The 19,928-nt window shown below is 37.1% G+C and overlaps 1 long non-coding RNA gene across 2 annotated transcripts in view; it reads right to left on the bottom strand.

Moving 5' to 3' along the window:
- Positions 1–2,852: 2,852 nt before the first annotated feature.
- The window catches only part of LOC147918199 (uncharacterized), a 129,083-nt gene continuing 112,007 nt past the window's right edge, over positions 2,853–19,928 (bottom strand). For both annotated transcript variants that reach the window (XR_015551542.1, XR_015551530.1), the window contains 2 exons: positions 4,304–4,366; positions 2,853–3,409 (listed from right to left, as the gene is read on the bottom strand). This is a non-coding gene — a long non-coding RNA (uncharacterized LOC147918199). The remainder of the gene's footprint in view (positions 3,410–4,303; positions 4,367–19,928) is intronic.

Raw genomic sequence — 19,928 nt, 5'->3', positions numbered from 1 at the left:
GTTGTTTTCATGTCTTGGCCATTGTGAATAATGCTACGATGAACAAGGTAATGCAAATATCTCTTCAAGATCCTGATTTCAATTCCTTTGGATATATATCTAGAAGTAGTATTGCTGAATCTTATGGTAGTTCAATTTTTAATCTTTTGAGGAACCTCCATACTGTTTTCCATAGCGGCTGCACCAATTTACATGCTCACAGTGTACTAAAGTTCTCTTTTCTCCACATCCTTACCAGCATTTATTATCTTTTTTTCCTTGATAATATCTATTGAAACAGTTTTGAGGTGATGTCTCCTTGTAGTTTTGACTTACATTTCCTTGTTGATTAGTGATGTTGAGCACATTTCATATATCTGTTGACTATTTGTGTCTTTGGAAAAATATCTATTCAGGTCCATTTTTAAATTGAGTTGTTTGTTTTTTGGTTTTTTGCTATTGAGTTCTATGATTTCCTTATGTATTTTGGATATTAACCTATTATCAGATATATGATTTGCAATTATTTTCTCCCATTCTGTAGGCTGACTTTTCATTTGTTGATTATTTCCTTTGCTGTGGAGAGTTTTTTAGTTTAGTGTAGTCCACTTGTCTATTTTTGTTTTTGTTTCCTGTGCTTTTAGTATCATATCTAAGAAATTATTGCCAAGACTAATGTCAAGAAGCTTTCTCCTGTTTTTTTCTAGGAGTTTTATGGTTTCAGGTCTTACATTTAAGTTCTTAATCTATTTTGAGTTAGTTTTTGTATATGGTGTATGGTGTGTATGGTTTTATTATTTTGCATATGGATATCCATTTTTTTCCAACACTTGATCAGTCAGACAGAAAACTAATAAGGAACAGCAAACCGGAATAATACTGTAGACCAAATGGACCTAACAGACACATAGAGAACATGCCATCCAACCACAGTAGAATACACATTCTTCTCAAGTGCACACAGATTATTCTCAAGGATAGAGCATATGTTGGGCCACAAAGCAAGTCTTAACAAATTTAAAAGATTGAAATCATATCAAGAATATTTTCTGATTACAGTGATATAAAACTAGAAATCAATAATAGGAGAAAAATTGAAAAATGCACAAATACATGAAAATTAACACACTCCTGAATAACCAGTGGGTCAAAGAAGAAATCAAAAGAGAAATCAGAAAGTATCTTGAGACAAACAAAAATGAAAACACAATATACCAAACCTTATGAGATGCAGCAAAAGCAGTTTTAAAAAGGAAGTTTATAGTGATAAATGCCTACATTAGGAAAAAAGAAAGATCTCAAATAAGCAACCTAACTTTACACTTCAGGGAATTAGAAAAATATTAAACGAAACCCAAAATTAGCAGAAGGAAGGACATAATCAAGATTAGAGCTGAAACAAATAGAGACTAGAAAGACAATAGGAAAAAAATCAATGAAACTAGTGTTTTTTTGAAGAGATAAACAAAATTGACACACGTTTAGCTACACTAACCAAGAAGAGAGAGGATTCAAATAAACAAAATTATAAATAAAGAGGAGACATTACAACTGATACCAATAGAAAGGATCACAAAAGGCTACTATGCACAACTATACTCCAACAAATTGAATACTCCAACAAATGGGATAAATTCTTAGAAACATACAACCTACAAAGACTGAATAATGAAGAAATAGAAGATCTGAACAGAATAATTATTAGTAAGAAGGTTGGATTAGTAATCAAAAACCTCCCAAGAAAGAAAAGTCCAGGACCAGATGGCTTCACTGGCAAATTCTACCAGACATTTACAGAAGAATTAATACCAATCCTTCCCAAACTCTTTCAAAAAAAATTGAAGAGGAGGGAACACTTCAAAACTCACTTTAGGAGACTAACATTACCCTGATACCAAAGCAAGACGAGGACTCTATAAGCAAAGAAAATTACAGGTGAATATCCTTGATGAACATAGATGCAACAATCTTCAACAAAATATTAGCAAACAAAATTCAAAAGTAAATTAAAAGAGTCCTACACCGTAATCAACTGGGATTTATTCTTGGGCTTAAAGAATGGTTCAACATATGCAAATCAATAAATGTGATGTACCATATTAACAAAATGAAGGATAAAAACCATATGGTCATATAAATAGGTACATAAAAAGCATTTGACAAAATTCAACATCTTTTCATGATAAAAACTCTCAACAACAACAAAAAAAACTAAAATAATTTAGTTTTAATTATGATGTCATCTATAGATAACTTTTATCAGGTTTGAAGAAGTTCAATTCTGTTCCTAATTTGCTGAGAGTTTTTTGTTTTTTCAGAAATGGATATTGGATTTTGTCAAATATTTTTTTCTGTATCAATTAAGATGGTCATATGTTGTTATTCTTTTTTAATTATAAGTGAATTGAAATGATTACTTGCATTATTAAAAAAACTCTCAATAAACTGGGTATAAAGGGAATATACCTCAACATAATAAAGGCCATATATGGCAAGCCCACAGCTAACATCATACTCAATGGTTAAATACTGAAAGTTTTTCTTCTAAGATCAAGAAAAAGACAAGGGTGTCCACTCTCACAAGTTTTATTCAAGATAGTACTGGAATTTCTTGCCACAGCAATTAGGAATAAAAAGAAATAAAATGCATCCACATCAAAAATGAAGAAGTAAAATTGTCTCTGTTTGCAGATGACATAATATTGTATGTAGAAAATCCTAAAGACTCCACCAAAAAACTGTTAGAACTAATAAACAAATTCATTTATGTTGCAGGATACAAAATAAATATACAAAACTTAGTTGCATCTCAACATACTAACAATAAACTAACTGAAAAGGAAAGACAATTTCATTTACAATAGCATCAAAAAGAATAAAATACTTAGGAATAAATTTAACCAAGGAGGGGAAAGATCTGTATATTGAAAACTGTAAGATTTTGATGAAAGAATTTGAAGAAGACACAAATAAATGGAAGGAGATCCCATGTTTGCAACTCATTCAAGGCAAGATGAGTTTTAGAAAGATCTTAGCGGTCATTCCATGTTCAGCTCATAGACTATTTTCTGTTTATGTCAATCATTATGTCTTGTGTTCACTGGTACGTATTTCTATGCACATAAGCTTCAACTATTATCAGAAAATGCTAACTAATTTCTGGAGTCAATTTTAATTTGTAATCACACATCTTTTCTTCTTACCTAGAGTATAAATGCACTAAGGCATTGACTTTCATCTTATACTTCCCACTCTCCTTCCTCTGAAAACTATATCTAACAAGTACCCAATATTTGATGGCTTCATTGATTTTCTTCTGACAGTGTCCATCAAATTTTCCTGTAAAATGAGGCAGGATTTATGTCAATGTTCCAACTGCAGGTGGCACTGACAAACTTGTCAGTTCTGTTCTTGGTTATTCTTTCTTAACCTGGAAGTGAACAAAATACTACACATCATGAATCACGTTGAAGGAAAAGCCTGAAGAATAGTTCCTTTGAGGGAGAAGTTACATGTGGGAAACCATTTTCTCTTTTTATCTATTGTGCTCCTAGGAGCCCACCCAGGACCACATCTGTTTAGTTTATTTGATATATCTTAGTGTCTAGCATGGTGATGTGAGCAGGTAGACATTTGACAACTACTTTATCATGATAGTTGTGGCTATCATTATTAGGGTGATTATGAAGCCTCTTCAGAAACGATTTGATGCTGTGACTTCACGGTAAGATATGTTTTGTCTATATATTTCTCTTTTAACAGAAGCCTTGAATGAACTACATTTGTTTAAACATTCAGCAAATCATAGGAAGAAATCATAGAGGCACCTAGTCCATACACCTTATTTTATACAGGAAGAATTTGAAGAACAAGGAGGTTTGACTTGTTCAATATAAAGAGTGTAGTTAGTTCCAGATCTAGGGGGAAAAACAAGTCTTCTGATCCTAAACACAGTGATTTCTCTGCTATACTAAAACAACAAGTTGCTTTACTACAAGATGGTAATTTATAGCTCTTATTTGAAATCGCATTTTAGAATTTTTCTTTAGAATTCACAATGGAATGCAAAGAATACTGAAAATAACTTGATGTATTCCTTCCCAATTTGGAGATTTTGATAGAGTGGATGGGCCCTTCCCATTTTATCAGGCATTTATTGAATAGTAATAAAATCCAGAGCTAAGAGAATACAACCTAATTAAGTCTAGTTGGATAGTCAACTTAAACCTCAGCTGAAAGGAAACTGATAGAATTTAAGTGAATAGAACTTCAGGGTGTGTGTTAATATTGGCTTTGGGGAATTAAAAAAAATTGAGAGACTTACCTCCCTGGCGAGATGGCCAGTGTTGAAAGGAAATCTCCTTTACAGTGATCCCGGTATCGATTTCTGTTGGGGTTCAGGGAAAATATTGAGGATTTCAAAATATACAATATCATATGTATTCTGACATTAATGATTTTCATTGGCTGAGGCAAATTAATATATAAGTTGAAAATCCTGTACATTCCAGAGTAGGCTTGATGCAAAATGCAGCTACCACAACAAATCTCAAAAGACATTTGTTCATTTGGTTAATTTTGTAGCCAAATGTTTTATTTCATAATTCTGGAAGTCAACCAATTCCCTGTTCCCTCACTACATTTCAACGCTGAATAAATACAGTGCTGGACTTGGCCCACTGAAAACAACCTGCTATCACTCATACAGGCAAAGCCATGGATTCTGAATTGATTTGGTCCTCCTTCTGGATTGTGGTAGGGAAAATAAATGCACACAGTGACTTATGTCTGTTTCTTCAGGTGACTTTCACCTTGGCTGACTTGATTTGTGCTGAGGGGACCACAGAGAGACCTTCTTCTGCTTCCCAGTAACTAAAGGTCAAGCTAGCTTCATGCTTCTCTGTCTCATTTTCCTTCTTTCTGGGATTGATCTTGTTCTTTCAAGCCTTATATTATTGTCACGCCTTTTTTTTTTAAACTATTTTCACTTTGTGATTAACTGTAGGTCCCCTTTAAGTATAGTATAAACCTATTAAATTATTTTACAAAAGAAGAATTCTTATGTAGAGTCTTCTTTATGCCCCTGGTCCCAGTGAAGCTGAACTATTTGCTATTCTCTGAAGGCGTAAGGCACCTTAGCCACGCCTGGTGGTCTAGTGGTTAAGATTCATGCTCTCACCACTGCAGCCCATTTTCTGGTCAGGGAACCACACCACCCCTCTGTTGGTTGTCATACTTTGGTACCTGTGTGTTGTTGTGATGCTGAAAGCTATGCCAGTGGTATTTAAAATACCAGCAGGCTCACTCATAGTGGACAGGTTTCAGCGGAGCTTCCAGACTAAGACAGATTAGGGAGAAGGACCTAACCACCCACTTCAGAAATAATTGGCCGTGAAAACCCTATGAACAGCAGTGGAGCATTGTCCAATATAGCACTGGAAGGTGAGAGGATGATGCAAAAAGACCGGGTAGGTTTCAGCTTTGCTGTACACAGCGTTGCTAGGGATCAACTCAACGGCACTAACAACGATGAGGCACCTTCACCTCTCTTTGCTTTTGTGTATGCTGCTTCATTTGCTTGAAATGTCCATTCTTTCCTTCTGTGCCTGGCTGATTTCTATTACCCTTTAAGACTTAGCTTAGTTTTCATTACCTCCAGAACACCCTCCCTGTCCCGTTTGGTCTGGATTAGGTGCCCCTACATTGTATCTTGGCTCATCATTCTACTCCTCATACTATATTGTTATTGCCATTTTGTTGCCCTCGTGCACCCCACTACCACCTCATAAGCCAACTTAAAGCAATCATTGGCTTCTTTTTCTTTCTATTGCCTGTGCCAAGCATGGGGCCTGACACAGGATAAGTACAAAACATATGATAGTTAAATAAATGGATGGGGATTTGGAAAAAGAATCAACTTGTTGGACTGTTAATTTCAAACATACATTTTATAGAAAACAGTTATGTGATATAGATGGAAGAAGATTAGATTTAGAATCAGAAGACATGAGGTGCGACCTAGACAAGAATCATAACTTCCCCTCATTTCAATTTACTCTGTAAAATAAAGCTGCACTAACATTTCTAATGATAATAACAATTCTTAGAGACAGAGTACTTTTTTTTCCATTGTAAGAGATAGTGAAGTTGCTTGTCAGTTTCCAGTCAATTAAACAACTATATATTGAGTCTTCAATATGTATTTGTCATAGTGTGCAATGGTCATAGCACTTTTAAAAAATAATTCAGAGCCGAGCTGACATATAAGTGTTCAGGTAAATAAATGTTCTAACCTTGACAAAACCTATTTGGCAGAGACCACAAGTTCACATGCCAATGTGTATAGGAAAAGGAAGTACCAACTCAGGATGACCAGGAGGGAGGAGGAGTGCTGTAGAAAAGGGATTTTACAACTTAAGGGATGAGGATCAGCAAAGAGTAATAGAATTTTAGAACTGAATGGGTTCTTAGGGTCATTTATCTCCTGTGATTTAGAACAAATTCAGTTGAGGTTTCATGAATTGTAGCCAGATCAACGAATCTATAGAGTCTTGCCTGGAATTCAGGATTCTCAATCTGGTACTCTTTCCACCATAATGCCTATATAATAGAGCCTATATAATAGATCTCCTATTTAATAGACTGAGGCTACAGCCAGGAGTGACAAGGCACATGTAAAACCAAGGGCAGACAGAAAAAGTAGAGAAGTCAAGGCCTGAGGAGCACATGAAGACTCAAAACTCCAGCTAAAGATTCTAGACAGAATTCAGATGGGTATTTCAAATGCTACGTGAAGTAAATATCTGCTTTTATTTTTCCTGCCCAGCATGACTTTCTTTGATAAGAAAACTCCAATTTTCCTCTTCTAGACTCTCAGTCCTTGTAGCTTAAATTGAACTTCTCTGTCTAGGGGCAACCTTGTTGCTAATCTGTGTATGTCTAGATTTATTGTCCCAAAGTTGTAGACATTTGTAGAGTAAACATTTCAAAGTGGATAAAAGAATAGTCTCCAATCTAACCTTTGGGAACTCTGCGATCTGATCTGTTGAAGATTATCATCCATTTGATAGCGTATTTATGGTGTATTTCAGTTAAATATTAATTGAAGCCTTTTTTCCACCTCTGACAATATGAACCTTTGCCTTTACCCGCTAACATCATCTCTTATATATTTAAACTTCATTCTCAATTCCCCTAAATGCATAGTTTCCAGGCTTCTGCTAGACCCTGTTCCACACAGCTTCTTATGGTCCACACTCTATGTTATCAATGGTAATGGTATGATTTTCCTCTTTGTCAAGTGTGTTTTTTGAACAGTGCTGCTCTATTTTATGGAAGAATGCTGGCTCTTCAGATAGACACCTTTGGGTTCGAATGTTGGCTGCACCACATGTTAGCTATATGACCTTGGGAAAGCTACTTAACACCTCAAAACACAATTTTCTTCACCTGCAAAATATATATTAATTTATGTCTCCTTCATATGACTGTTGTGGGTATAGACTAATATAGATACCATAGGTAACACATTTATCAGAGTTCATGGTACTTAGTAACCCCTATAAATATTAGACATTATTATTATCATTGTTATTCTTATTCCAAAGTACTCACTCTGGGTACTCTTTTCCACATATTTGCCCCACTTTTGTTTAAGTTGTTAAATTTTTATAACATCTTTCAATATTTTGAGGGCTGAAAACTTAGTCAATATTTGCTCTAAGACAAACTCACTATTGCTACTGGATCCTTTACTATTCATTTGGTTATAAAATAATAATAATCTCTAATAACTCTGAGCATGATAGATAGACAAACAGATAGGTAGATAGATGTCAGTGTGTCCATTTCTACTCTCTGCCACTAGATCTCACCATCTATCTTAAGGAAGGACTGAGAGCTTGTGCATGTTAGTATCCCCAGCTCCTATAGCATATGACCTGACCCTCCGAAAGAAGAAAGGGTGGGAGGGAGATAGGGAAGAGACACCAAAGAATTACCTCATAGTATTTCCAAATTCTTTCACTCTGAATTCTAGAAAATATTTTAAAGTGGTGCATGGAATTTATATATATGCAGTGTGGGAGAGGAAGAAAGAACACATTGGAGAATAAGGTGAATGAGTAGTAGGGCAAACAGAAGCAGTCATATATGCATACTGGCTTTCAACAAATGTTTACTGAGTTCCAACTATGTGCCAAGCACTGGTCTTTGTGCCACAGTCTAGTGGAGGATAATATATTATTCAAATAATCTAAAAATATGCCCTTTCAATGGAGGACAGGAGCAGTCGCCCTGTGCCAGGTGAGTTCCACTCTCTGGCAGCTTCCTGAACCCGACTACAGCCATCTCTATCAGCCTGGGATCAGTCAAGAAAACAAAACCACTGTAACTATTCCAAGAATAAAAGGTTTAACTTAGAAATTAGGCTTTACATGATGTTGGAAGAGCTGGGGAGGAAAGATCAGAGAATTGCCATGGAAAATCACGGACACTGAAGCTGGAAAGGCAGGGAAGTTGGTGAAGACCTCTGCCGTCTACAGCAATGATGTGGGTGGTTCTCATATGCTCATGAAATGCTACTGTGACTCATGCCTGCCTACAAGTCTGGCTGCCACCACATCCAGAGAATAATGACTTCAACTTCTCTTCTGCTGTCCAAACATCATGCAACTTCCTCTCAAAGGGAAATTCTACCTAGAATGAAATAGGAAAGGGGAGTTTGAGGAATGTAATTTCCCAGAACTTAGAAGGGTATGGTTATCATGCTGAGTTGGTAGCAGACAATCCATCCCAGCATCCTTATGCTGTTTCAGATGTTAACACATTGGCCAACATTGGTCGACGACCTACTCCTGCTAGTCACTGTGCTCAGCATTTCATGTTTTTCTCATCAAAGCCTTACAACAATCCTAGTGGTAGTGTGGGACAGCGAGAGTAGGAGGAGGAGGGAGCTTTATCGTCTACATTTTACAGATAAGAAAACTAAAGCTAAGAGAGGGAACTGTCCCATGGTTCCACAGCTGAAGGAACAGTGGAGCTGTGGTTCAAACCCAAATCTCTAACAAGAGAACCCAAATTCCGAACTGCACTCAACGTTGCCCCTCTGATCTATTCCTTCTTGGATATAATTGTTGGTTATGGCTAACGTAGCCAAAGCCAGTTCATTTTCCCATGTAGTTTCACTGCAGATGGCACTTCTAATTTCCATGACTCTTATAAAAGAGCCGTTTGGGGAAAAATGTTTAGGGGATGTATAAGATTTTAAGTCCTAAAAGATAGATGGGCTCCCAAAGGAAATGTTAGCAATTGTGACAGAAGCTAAATAGAAAGTGTATACCATGGATGGATGGGATTCCTTCTCCAAAATTACTCAAGGCAAAAAAAAAAAAAAAAGCGTTTGAAAATGGTTTATTGGTAGATTTAATCTTTTGTAAAATAGGAAATCGTAACTCTGCTGAGGAATTTTAAGAAAAATCTATACCCGTGTGAATTGTAACATAGTATGAAAGTATGTTGACATGAAGAAAGGTGTTATTGTAATGAAAATGAAAGGCAGATATAATGGAATATGAGACAATGAGAGCTTGCCAGAAAAAAAATGTACTAATGGTTATCAGAACAATTTTAGAAGGAAGAGAATAAAAAGAGAGAGCAAGAAAGAGTGAGAGAACAAAAGAGTATGCAAGAGAGATTGATTGTATTTGGAAGATTCAAGTAACATATTCTGGTCCTCAGAAGGAAGTAATCTGTGGAGCAACAATGTTCAAAGGGCTTAATGAAGAAGCCTTCAATCCCACTCCAGTCTTTCTGTATGATCTCACACTCCCCAAACAATCTCTGCTTGCTAATTTGATTTCCAAATACTTTGATATTAGAAGTGGGGTACGTTGTATGGAAGAAATGATCTTTTTGATTACTGGAAAGATGTGTTCCAGAATAAATACATATATCTGAAATTTGCCTTATAAATAAATTTATAAATATTTTGATACATACATAATCAGACTCATACATTTCCCAAGACCTCATTGTAGAATTGGCATATTGAAATCTTGGACACAGAAAGCTGAGGGCCAAATACTAGGCTACTGTGATAACTCCATCAAGACTCAGAAAACCCATGGATGTCATCATGATATGGCCTGCAGGCTTACCTTCCTGTGTCCACATGAGAAATATGCAGGGTATATTTCAGTCTAGATGCAGAAGAGAAAACTGTGTCAAGTGTGCACTACTGCGAGTTAGTGTGCTGTAATTCTGATTTCTCAGTTTGTATGGGGAGGATGTTACAAGGCTGTCCTCATTTGGTATCCGTGATGATTTAAACACCTGTTTAAAAAAATGGCAGCAAAAACTACCCTCTAGGTGCAGGAAAACATAGTTTTAATTAATAATAAATCCCCCATTTTAGGGGAATGGATTCAAGAAATGAAATGATTTTTTTAATTCATGGGGCACAAACAACAAATTGTCTATGATGAAATAGACATAGGATGAAATGAAATAAGGTATTTTTTAACCCTTTTGGTCAAATTGACTGGTATTTGTATATCTTAAAAATAAGCATCATTAAATGTGAGATAATAAAACATAGTTATCTGCTAATTCCAAAAACTTCACTTCAATTCTGAGATGAAATAAGAACGTTACCGTGAGAAGCAAATAGGATGGTGTAACCATCCACCAAAGGCGGTTTACACTCCCTTGATTGAACCACTCAAGAATTCTCAAAGAAGATGATCTTTAGCTATTTCTAGACATTTTCTCTAAAGTCTTTAAGTTTCTTTCTATTCAATTAGTAAAAGCTGCATCACGCCAACCTGTCATCATTCTATCATCCCTTACCACTGAAATCCAAAAGAAAAGCTCTTGCTGAGGGGGCTTTGAAGGAAACACAAAACAGTAAAATTTTCAGGAAATAAGGCCCCTGGCCAGCCATCAGGCAGCACGTGTTCATTGTGAAACTCACTGCATCCCCAAGGGTCTCTGCTATCTCCTCTTAGATTGGCTGCTATGTTGTAGCTGGGAAAATGCAAAATATAAATAAGTAGCAAGAGCCAGGTGGCATGGGGATTTGGTAAAGCCACATTTCATTTCTGGAAGTCTGTGAAAAATAATGCTGAAATCAAAATCCAAAAGTGTTGGGTGGAGTGAACACAGTCTCTGGATATTTGGCTGTACAAACTGAAAAGCCCCAAGCCTTCTGGCCAAGTGCAGTGTGATTGGCAGCTCGCAGAAACGACTGGAATGGAAATAGCAGGCATGTGGATCAGGGTTGAGGTGAGTGAACAGAAATGCGTGGGTTCTCTGGAGAAAGAGTATGGAGAAAGAGAAACGATATTTTGGCCTTCAGGGAAGTTTCTGGATTCAGCATATCATATTGAATAAAAGATAATATGCACTTGGCAATAGAAATGAAACTGAATGACTCATTAGTTGAGATTAATCTGATTCTTCTTGAAAGAAATTCTGTCTCAGGTTGCAGACTTGAGTAATTATGTATGTCAAGAAGCAACTTATTTAATTATAAATCAGAAGGGGATGAATCTGAATAGTAGCAAAAGAGAAAAAAGGAGAAATAATAATTAAAAGGTTTCAGAACAATGTAATAGTAGTTAGGCAGGGGTAATAAATTGCTAATGTTTGAACATAACACTTTACAAACATGTAATATATGACCCTGCTGGGTTGATTTCTATTTTAAACATTCCATACAGATTATTTTGAATAAAACTGCTTAATTGTATATTTGTTTCTCATCATATGAGAAAGATGATAGTCAAACATAGAACATGTTCCAGTAGGCTTATGTAGGGTTAGGTGCAATTCTCTGAGGGCTGGGGAACTCCTGTTTTTTCTCTTCTACATAACAAGCTGGATTGGAAAGCAATTAATAGAGAGTATTATTATTCTACGGATGGCCTTCTATTTGTTTTTTCTTTTTTAAAAGAAGGAAGGGGTCTACAAATTTTATCCTTAATTTTTTTTAAATTTTTTGTTTATTGCAGTAACATTGGTTTATAACACTGTATAAATTTCAGGTGTACATCATTATACTTCTATTTCTGCATAGATTACATCATGTTCACCACCCAAATACTGATTACAACCCATCACCACACACTTGTGCCAAATTATCACTTTCGCCATCCTCCCTTCCCCCTTCCCCTCTGGTAACCACCAATCCAATCTCTGTCTCTATGTGTTTGTTTATTGTTGTTATTATCTACTACTTAATGAGGGAAATCATATGGTTTTTAACCTTGTCCCTTTGACTTATTTCATTTTGCATGATACCCTCAATGTCCATCCATGTTGTCACAAACGGCTGGATTTCATCGTTTCTTATGGCTGAGTAGTATTCCATCGTGTATATGTACCACATTTTCTTTATCCATTCGTCCCTTGATGGGCACTTAGGGTGCTTCCAAGTCTTGGGTATTGTGAATAACGCTGCAATGAACACAGGGGTACATGTATCTTTACGCATTGGTGTTTTCAAGTTCTTTGGATAAATACCCAGCAGTGGAATAGCTGGATCACATGGTAGTTCTATCCTTAATTTTTTGAGGAGTCTTCATACTGTTTTCCATAGTGGCTGCACCAGTTTGTACTCCCACCAGCAGTGTGTGTGAGTTCCCTTCTCTCCACATCCTCTCCAACACATGTTGTTTCCTGTCTTGTTAATTATAGCCATTCTGACGGGCGTGAGGTGATATCTCATTGTAGTTTTGATTTGCATTTCCCTGATAGTTAATGATGTTGAACATCTTTTCATGTGTCTGTTGGCCATCTGTATATCTTCTTTGGAGAAATGTCTGTTCAGGTCTTTTGCCCATTTTTTAATTGGGTTGTTACTTTTTTTGTTGTTGAAATGCATCGCTTCTTTATATATTTTGGAGATTAACCCCTTATCCGATTTTTGGTTTGCAAATATCTTCTCCCAATTGTTAGGTTGCCTTTTCGTTTTGTTGATGGTTTCCGTTGCTGTGCAGAAGCTTTTTAGTTTGATGTAGTCCCATTTGTTTATTTTTTCTATTGTTTCTCTTGCCTGGTCAGACATGGTGCTTGAAAATATGTTGCTAAGACCGATGTCGAAGAGCGTACTGCCTATGTTTTCTTCTAGAAGTTTCATAGTTTCAGGTCTTACATTCAAGTCTTTAATCCATTTGGAGTTAATTTTTGTGTATGGTGTAAGGTAAGGGTCTACTTTCATTTTTTTGTATGTGGCTATCCAGTTTTCCCAAAACCATTTGTTGAAAAGACTTTCTTTTCTCCATTGTATGTTCTTGGCTCCTTTGTCAAAGATGAGCTGTCCATAGATGTGTGGGTTTATTTCTGGGCTTTTGATTCTATTCCATTGATCTGTGTGTCTGTTTTTGTGCCAGTACCATGCTGTTTTGGTTACTATAGCTTTGTAGTATATTTTGAAATCAGGGAGTGTGATACTTCCAGCTTTGTTCCTTTTTCTCAGGATTCCATTAGCTATTTGGGGGTCTTTTGTTGTTCCATATAAATTTTAGGATTCTTTGTTCTATTTCTGTGAAAAGTGTTGTTGGAACTTTGACAGGGATTGCATTGAATCTATAGATGGCTTTAGGAAGTATGGACATTTTAACTATGTTAATTCTTCCAATCCAAGAGCACGGAATATCTTTCCATTGCTTTGTGTCTTCTTCAATTTCTTTCAGCAATGTTTTATAGTTTTAGGTCTACAGATCTTTCACCTCTTTGGTTAAGTTTATTCCTAGGTATTTTATTCTTTTTGTTGCAATTGTAAATGGGATTATATTCTTAATTTCTCTTTCTTCTACTTTGTTGTTAGTGTATAGAAATGCAACTGATTTTTGTATGTCGATTTTGTTTCCTGCAACTTTACCGTATTTGTTTGTTACTTCTAAAAGTTTTTTGAGGATTCTTTAGGGTTTTCTATATATAAAATCATGTCATCTGCAAATAGTTAGAGTTTCACTTCTTCCTTTCCAATTTGGATCCTTTTATTTCTTTTTCTTGCCTCATTGCTCTGGCTAGGATTTCCAGTACTATGTTAAATAGGAGTGGTGACAGTGGGCATCCTTGTCTGATTCCTGTTCTTAGAGGGATAGCTTTCAGTCTTTCACCATTGAGGATGATATTAGCTTTGGGTTTGTCATATATGGCCTTTATTATGTTGAGGTACTTTCCTTCTATCCCCATTTTATTCAGAGTTTTTATCATAAATGGATGCTGTATCTTGTCAAATGCTTTCTCAGCATCTATTGAGATGATCATGTGATTTTTATTCTTCATTTTATTAATGTGGTGTATTACGTTGATTGATTTGAGAATGTTGAACCATCCCTGCATACCTGGAATAAATCCCACTTGATCATGGTGTATAATCTTTTTAACGTATTGTTGTATGCAATTTGCAAGTGTTTTGTTGAGGATTTTTGCATCGATATTCATCAGTGATATTGGCCTGTAATTTTCTTTATTGGTGTTGTCCTTGTCTGGTTTTGGTATCAGGGTAATGTTGGCTTCATAGAATGAGTTAGGGAGCTTACCCCTTCCTCAATTTTTTGGAAGAGTTTGAGAAGGATAGGTATTAAGTCTTCTTTGAATGTTTGGTAGAATTCACCAGGGAAGCCATCTGGTCCTGGACTTTTATTTTGGGGGAGATTTTTGATTACTGTTTTGATCTCCTTGCTGGTGATTGGTCTATTCAAATTCTCTATTTCTTCTTGATCCAGTTTTGGAAGGTTGTATGATTCTAAGAATTTATCTATTTCTTCCAGTTTCTCAAATTGGTAGGCATATAGCCTTTCATAGTATTCTCTTATAATCTTTTGTATTTCTGAGGTGTCTATTGTAATTTCTACTCTTTCATTTCTGATTTTACTTATTTCTACCTTCTCTCTTTTTTTCTTGGGAGTCTAGCTAAAGGTTTGTGAATTTTGTTTATATTTTCAAAGAATCAGCTCTTGGTTTTATTAATTTTTTCTATTGTTTTTTTAGTCTCTATTTCATTTATTTCTGCTCTGATTTTTATTATTTCCCTCCTTCTACTGATTTTGGGCTTTGTTTGTTCTTCTTTTTCCAGTTCCTTTAGGTGCATTTTTAGATTGTTTATTTGAGATTTTTCTTGTTTGTTGACATAGGCCTGTATTGCTATAAACTTCCCTCTTAGAACTGCTTTTGCTGTATCCTGTAAATTCTGGCATGTCGTATTTTCATTTTCATTTGTCTCCAGGTATGTTTTGATTTCTCCTTTGATTTCTTCATTGACCCAATCGTTGTTCAGTAGCATTTTGTTTAATCTCCACGTATTTGTGGCTTTTCTTCCTATAGTTGATTTCTAGTTTCATACTGTTGTGGTCAGAAAAGACGCTTGGTATTTTTTCAATCTTCTTAAATTTATGGAGACTTGTTTTGTGGCCTAATATGTGATCAGTCCTGGAGGATGTTCCATGTGCATTTAAAAAGAACGTGTATTCTTCGGTTTTTGGATGGAATGCTCTGTATATATCTACTAGGTCCATCTGTTCTAGTGTGTCACTTAAGGCCGATGTTTCCTTATTGATCTTCTGTATGGATGATCTATCCGTTGGTGTAAGTGGAGTGTTAAAGTCTCCTACTATTATTGTGTTACTGTCTATTTCTCTTTTTATGTCTGTTAATAATTGCTTTATATATTTAGGTGCACCTACATTGGGTGTGTAGATATTTATAAGTGTTATATCCTCTTGTTGGATTGTTCCCTTGATCATCATGTAATGCCCTTCTTTGTCTCTTTTTACAGTTTTTGTTTTAAAGTCTATTTTGTCTGATATGAGTATTGCTACCCCAGCTTTCTTTTCATTGCCATTTGCATGGAGTCTCTTTTTCCATCCCTTCGCTTTCAGTTTGTGAGTGTCTTTAGGTCTGAAGTGTGTCTCTTGTATGCAGCATATATATGGGTCTTGTTTTTTTTTATCCAGTCAGCCACCCTATGCCTTTTAATTGGAGCATTTAGTCCATTGACACTTAAAGTAACTATTGATAAGTATGTAATTACTGCCATTTTTTAACTTTTTTTTTTCCTCAGTGTTTTAGGAGTCCTTCTCTGTTCCTTTCTCCTTCTATACAGAATTGATGGTCTCTTTAGCTTGACCTCTATCTGAAAGCTCTACTCTTATCTCCCCTGCTCCCTCATTTTATGTTTTTGATATCATATCCAACCTCTTTTTTGTGCATTTGTATCCATTACCCTCTTATCATGGAAATAGATAATTTTTCCTATTTGCTGTCTTCTTTTTTCTCTTTAAATCAGTCTCTTTAACATTTCTTGTAGCACTGGTTTCCTGTTGACAAACACCTTTAATTTTTGCTTGTCTGGAAATTTTTTATCTCTCCTTCCATTTTGAATGCTAACTTTGCTGGGAGAGTATTCTTGGCTGTAAGTTTTTTCCTTTTAGCACTTTAAATATATCGTGCCATTCTCTTCTAGCCTGTAAGGTTTCCACTGAGAAGTCAGCTGATAGCCTTATGGGGTTTCCTTTCTACGTAACTTGTCTTTCTCTTGAGGCTTTTAAGATTCTCTCTGTATCTTTAATTCTGGACATTTTGATTATGATGTGTCTTGATGTGGGCCTCTTTGGGTTTATCTTGTTTGGGGCTCTCTGTGATTCCCTGTACCTGGATGTCTGTTTCCTTCCTTATGTTAGGGAAGTTTTCATCCATTATTTCTTGAAATAGATTCTCTGCCCCTTTGTCTCGCTCTTCTCCTTCCGGGACACCTATAACACGGATGTTAGTGTGCTTGATGTTGTCCCAGAGGTCCCTTAGACTGTCCTCACTCTTTTTAATTCTTTTCTCTTTTACCTGTTCAGCTTGAGTAATTTCTTCTGGTCTTTTGTCCAGGTCGCCCATCCGTTCTTCTATATCCTCTATTCTGCTTTTGAGTCCCTCTAGTGAATTTTTCATTTCCAGTATTCTATTCTTCATTTCTGATTGGTTCTCTTTTATATCTTCCATTTCTTTGTTGACATTCTCACTGAGTTCATCTATTCTTCTCCCCAGATCAGTGAGCATCCTTAACACTCTTTGTTTGCCTTCTCTATCAGGTAAGTTGCTCAGTTCTGTTTCACTTAGTTCCTTTTCTGTGGTTTTGTCCTGTTCCCTTACTTGGAATGTATTCCTTTGCCTCCTCATTTTGCCTCTTTCCCTGTGCTTGTGTCTACGTATTAGGTAGGTCAGCTACGTCTCCTGCTCTTGGATAGGTGACCTTATATAAGTGATGCCATAGGAGACCTGCAGTGTGCTTCCCTCAGTTCTCAATGTTCCAGGGGTAACCCCTATGTGGGCTAGATGTGCCCTTCTGTTGTGGCCTGTTTGCTCTCCCTGTAGGCGCCCAGGGAGGCTGAGTTATGCTCCTGGCCAGCTGTTGTAATGCTCAGCAGCTTGTAGTTGTTGTGGGCCCTTCAGCCTCTTTATCAGGTGTAGGGAGCCCCAGCACAGTTGGCTGCAAGTTCTAATACCACATTTGTGTTGCAGTATTTCTTTTAAGTGAGTAGGCCCCCAGCGTGGCAGGTTGTTAGTCTCAGGGGCTTAAGCCTCCAGCCTTTAGGTCTCTTGTCAGCTCTCTGAGGATTGCAGCTGGGTGGGGCTGGCCTCAGGCACTGGAGCACCCAGTTGTTTCAGGCTTTGGAAGGTGGGGCAAACCCCCTATGTGGGTTTTTGAGAAGCACAAGTCTTCTGCAACTGACAAGCCCTGCCGCCCACAGGTCCACACACACAGTCAACACAGTCCTGCCCCGTGTGTGTGCCCTGACCTCCTGAAGTGAACCCAGTCTCTCCACGGCGGGAGCCCCACACACTCCACCACTGCCCCACACTCTGCACCAGCTCCTTGTGCACGCCCTGCCCCACTGAAGTGGGCTCAGTTGCCAGGCTGCAGAGACTCCATTCACCAATCTATGCAGGCCCACAAGTTGCCTGAGGGCTTGTTGTTGGGTGGGGCCAGTCTCTAGGGTGGGCTGCCCACCCTGGCTGAGCTGGATTAAATTGGTGCTCTAGTGGGTGGGGCAGACCTGGGCTAGCAGGCCCCAGGGAGATCTCCAATGGCATCTGTGTCTGCACGCCCACACCAGGCCACAACAATGGCCGCCACCAATGTCCCAGTCCCTGGAGAGGTCTCACCTCTCACCAAGATGCACTCAGGCTCCATTAGGTGAGTCTCTTTTCACCAAAGCACTGTGCACCTTTCTTTCTGGTGATTTTAGGTTGCTTTCTGAAATGGGTGAGTTTGCGCATGGGCCCTTTAAGAGCTGGTTTTAATTTCTTTGTGAACCAGCTTTTCTGGGGATACTCCCCAGTGTTTTAGTAGCAGGCAAAGTCAGATATTATGCCACTTGTCTCGATTGTGCTGGGTCCAAAAAATGCCTACAGTGGGGGCGCTCCCCAGCTCAGGGCCCCGCTCCTCCAGGGAGGGCTGTGGACCTCTGGGCTGTTCCTGGGCGGTCATGAAGATGGCGGCTGGTGAAGGCGGTGTTTTTTCTCTCCTGAAGGGAGTTTCTGCTTCTTCCACCTCAATTAGGATTGTCCTTTGTTGCAGGAGTTCCTCTTATCCAGCTTTCAGTTCTGTCTCAGGGGTAATTTTTCCACGAGTAGTTGTAAATTGGCTATGTCCGGGGGAGGAGGTGAGTTCAGAGTCTGCTTACACCGCCACCTTGACTTCTCTCCCTTAATTTTTAATATAATGTTGCTTGGGAATTTTTTACAATATGCCACTGTGAAGCAAACTTACTCTTAGAACCAATGGTAAAGAACTCTTAGAAAATCGAGAGATAAAAAAGCCAAAATCCATTAAGAAAAGGTACAAAAAACAAACAGACAATTTACAGGGAAAGGTATGCAAATGACCATTAAATATATGAAAAGATGCTCATATTTAATTTTTTTTCCAGCAATTCCATTTTTAGTAATTTAACCTAAAGATACAACCACCAAAATGCAAAAACATATGAGCAAAGTTATTCATTGCAGCATTATTTGCAATATCAAAATGCTGGAAACTGCCTAAATGCCCACACATAGGCTAGGAGAGTGGTTGAATAAACTATGGTACTTTCATACAATGGAGGACTATCAACCTGTAAAAAGAGTGAATATCTCTATTAACTGATATTGAGGGATTTCAAGGATATGTACATTAGAGGGAAAAAAGCAAGCGGCAAAAATTTTCTATTACGTTTTACCTTTGTGTGAGAAAAATGGCCATATGTACGTATGCATATTCCTTTCTTTATTTCTATGTACTGTGCTGTAGACTGAATGTTTGTGTCTCCCCAAAATTCATATGTTAAATCGAAATCGCCCATATGATGCTATTAGAAGGTAGAGATGTCACATAAAATATATACATATCTGTAAAATAGCAGATAGTGAATTTAAAAACACATTTATCAACTTTTCCTCACTAATTATAGACTCTGTCAATATTTATATTGATCACTCTGCATTCTCTGACCTCCCATAATTCTGAAATGTTTACAATTTCTTCATGTTCATTTCCCAAAGAATATTCTTCGTTTCCTCGTTATTTTTTTCTTCTCTTACCCCCTTTCTGAATGTTTACAGCTTCACTCACCAGGACTATTCCTAACTGCTCATTGCAAATTTTGTTTGCTGTGGAATTATTTCAAACCTCAAATTCTTTAAATAGATTAAAGATTCCCTTTAAATTTTTAGACATGGATTGTCTGTGGTTTTTGCAGTAACAGCACAAGTTACTTGGGAATTCCCATCTGTATCCAATGTGCAGCCGGCACCAGGCCACAGTTATTTTCTTAAGTTCCTTTCTTAAAAAAAAAAAAAGGTGGAAGAGAATTAACCCTAAAAAATAGCGATCATATTTCCATAAACATAGGTGAGTGTATTCTTTCTCAATATTTTACCTAGTATTTTTTTCTCTATATTTATTTATC

Source organism: Ceratotherium simum, chromosome 1 (genome assembly GCF_057802395.1).
Source record: "Ceratotherium simum simum isolate JZ-2026a chromosome 1, ASM5780239v1, whole genome shotgun sequence".
NCBI classification, from domain to species: Eukaryota; Metazoa; Chordata; class Mammalia; order Perissodactyla; family Rhinocerotidae; genus Ceratotherium; species Ceratotherium simum.
Note: the sequence above shows the minus strand (reverse complement) of the source record. Positions and strands in the feature narration are given on the sequence as shown.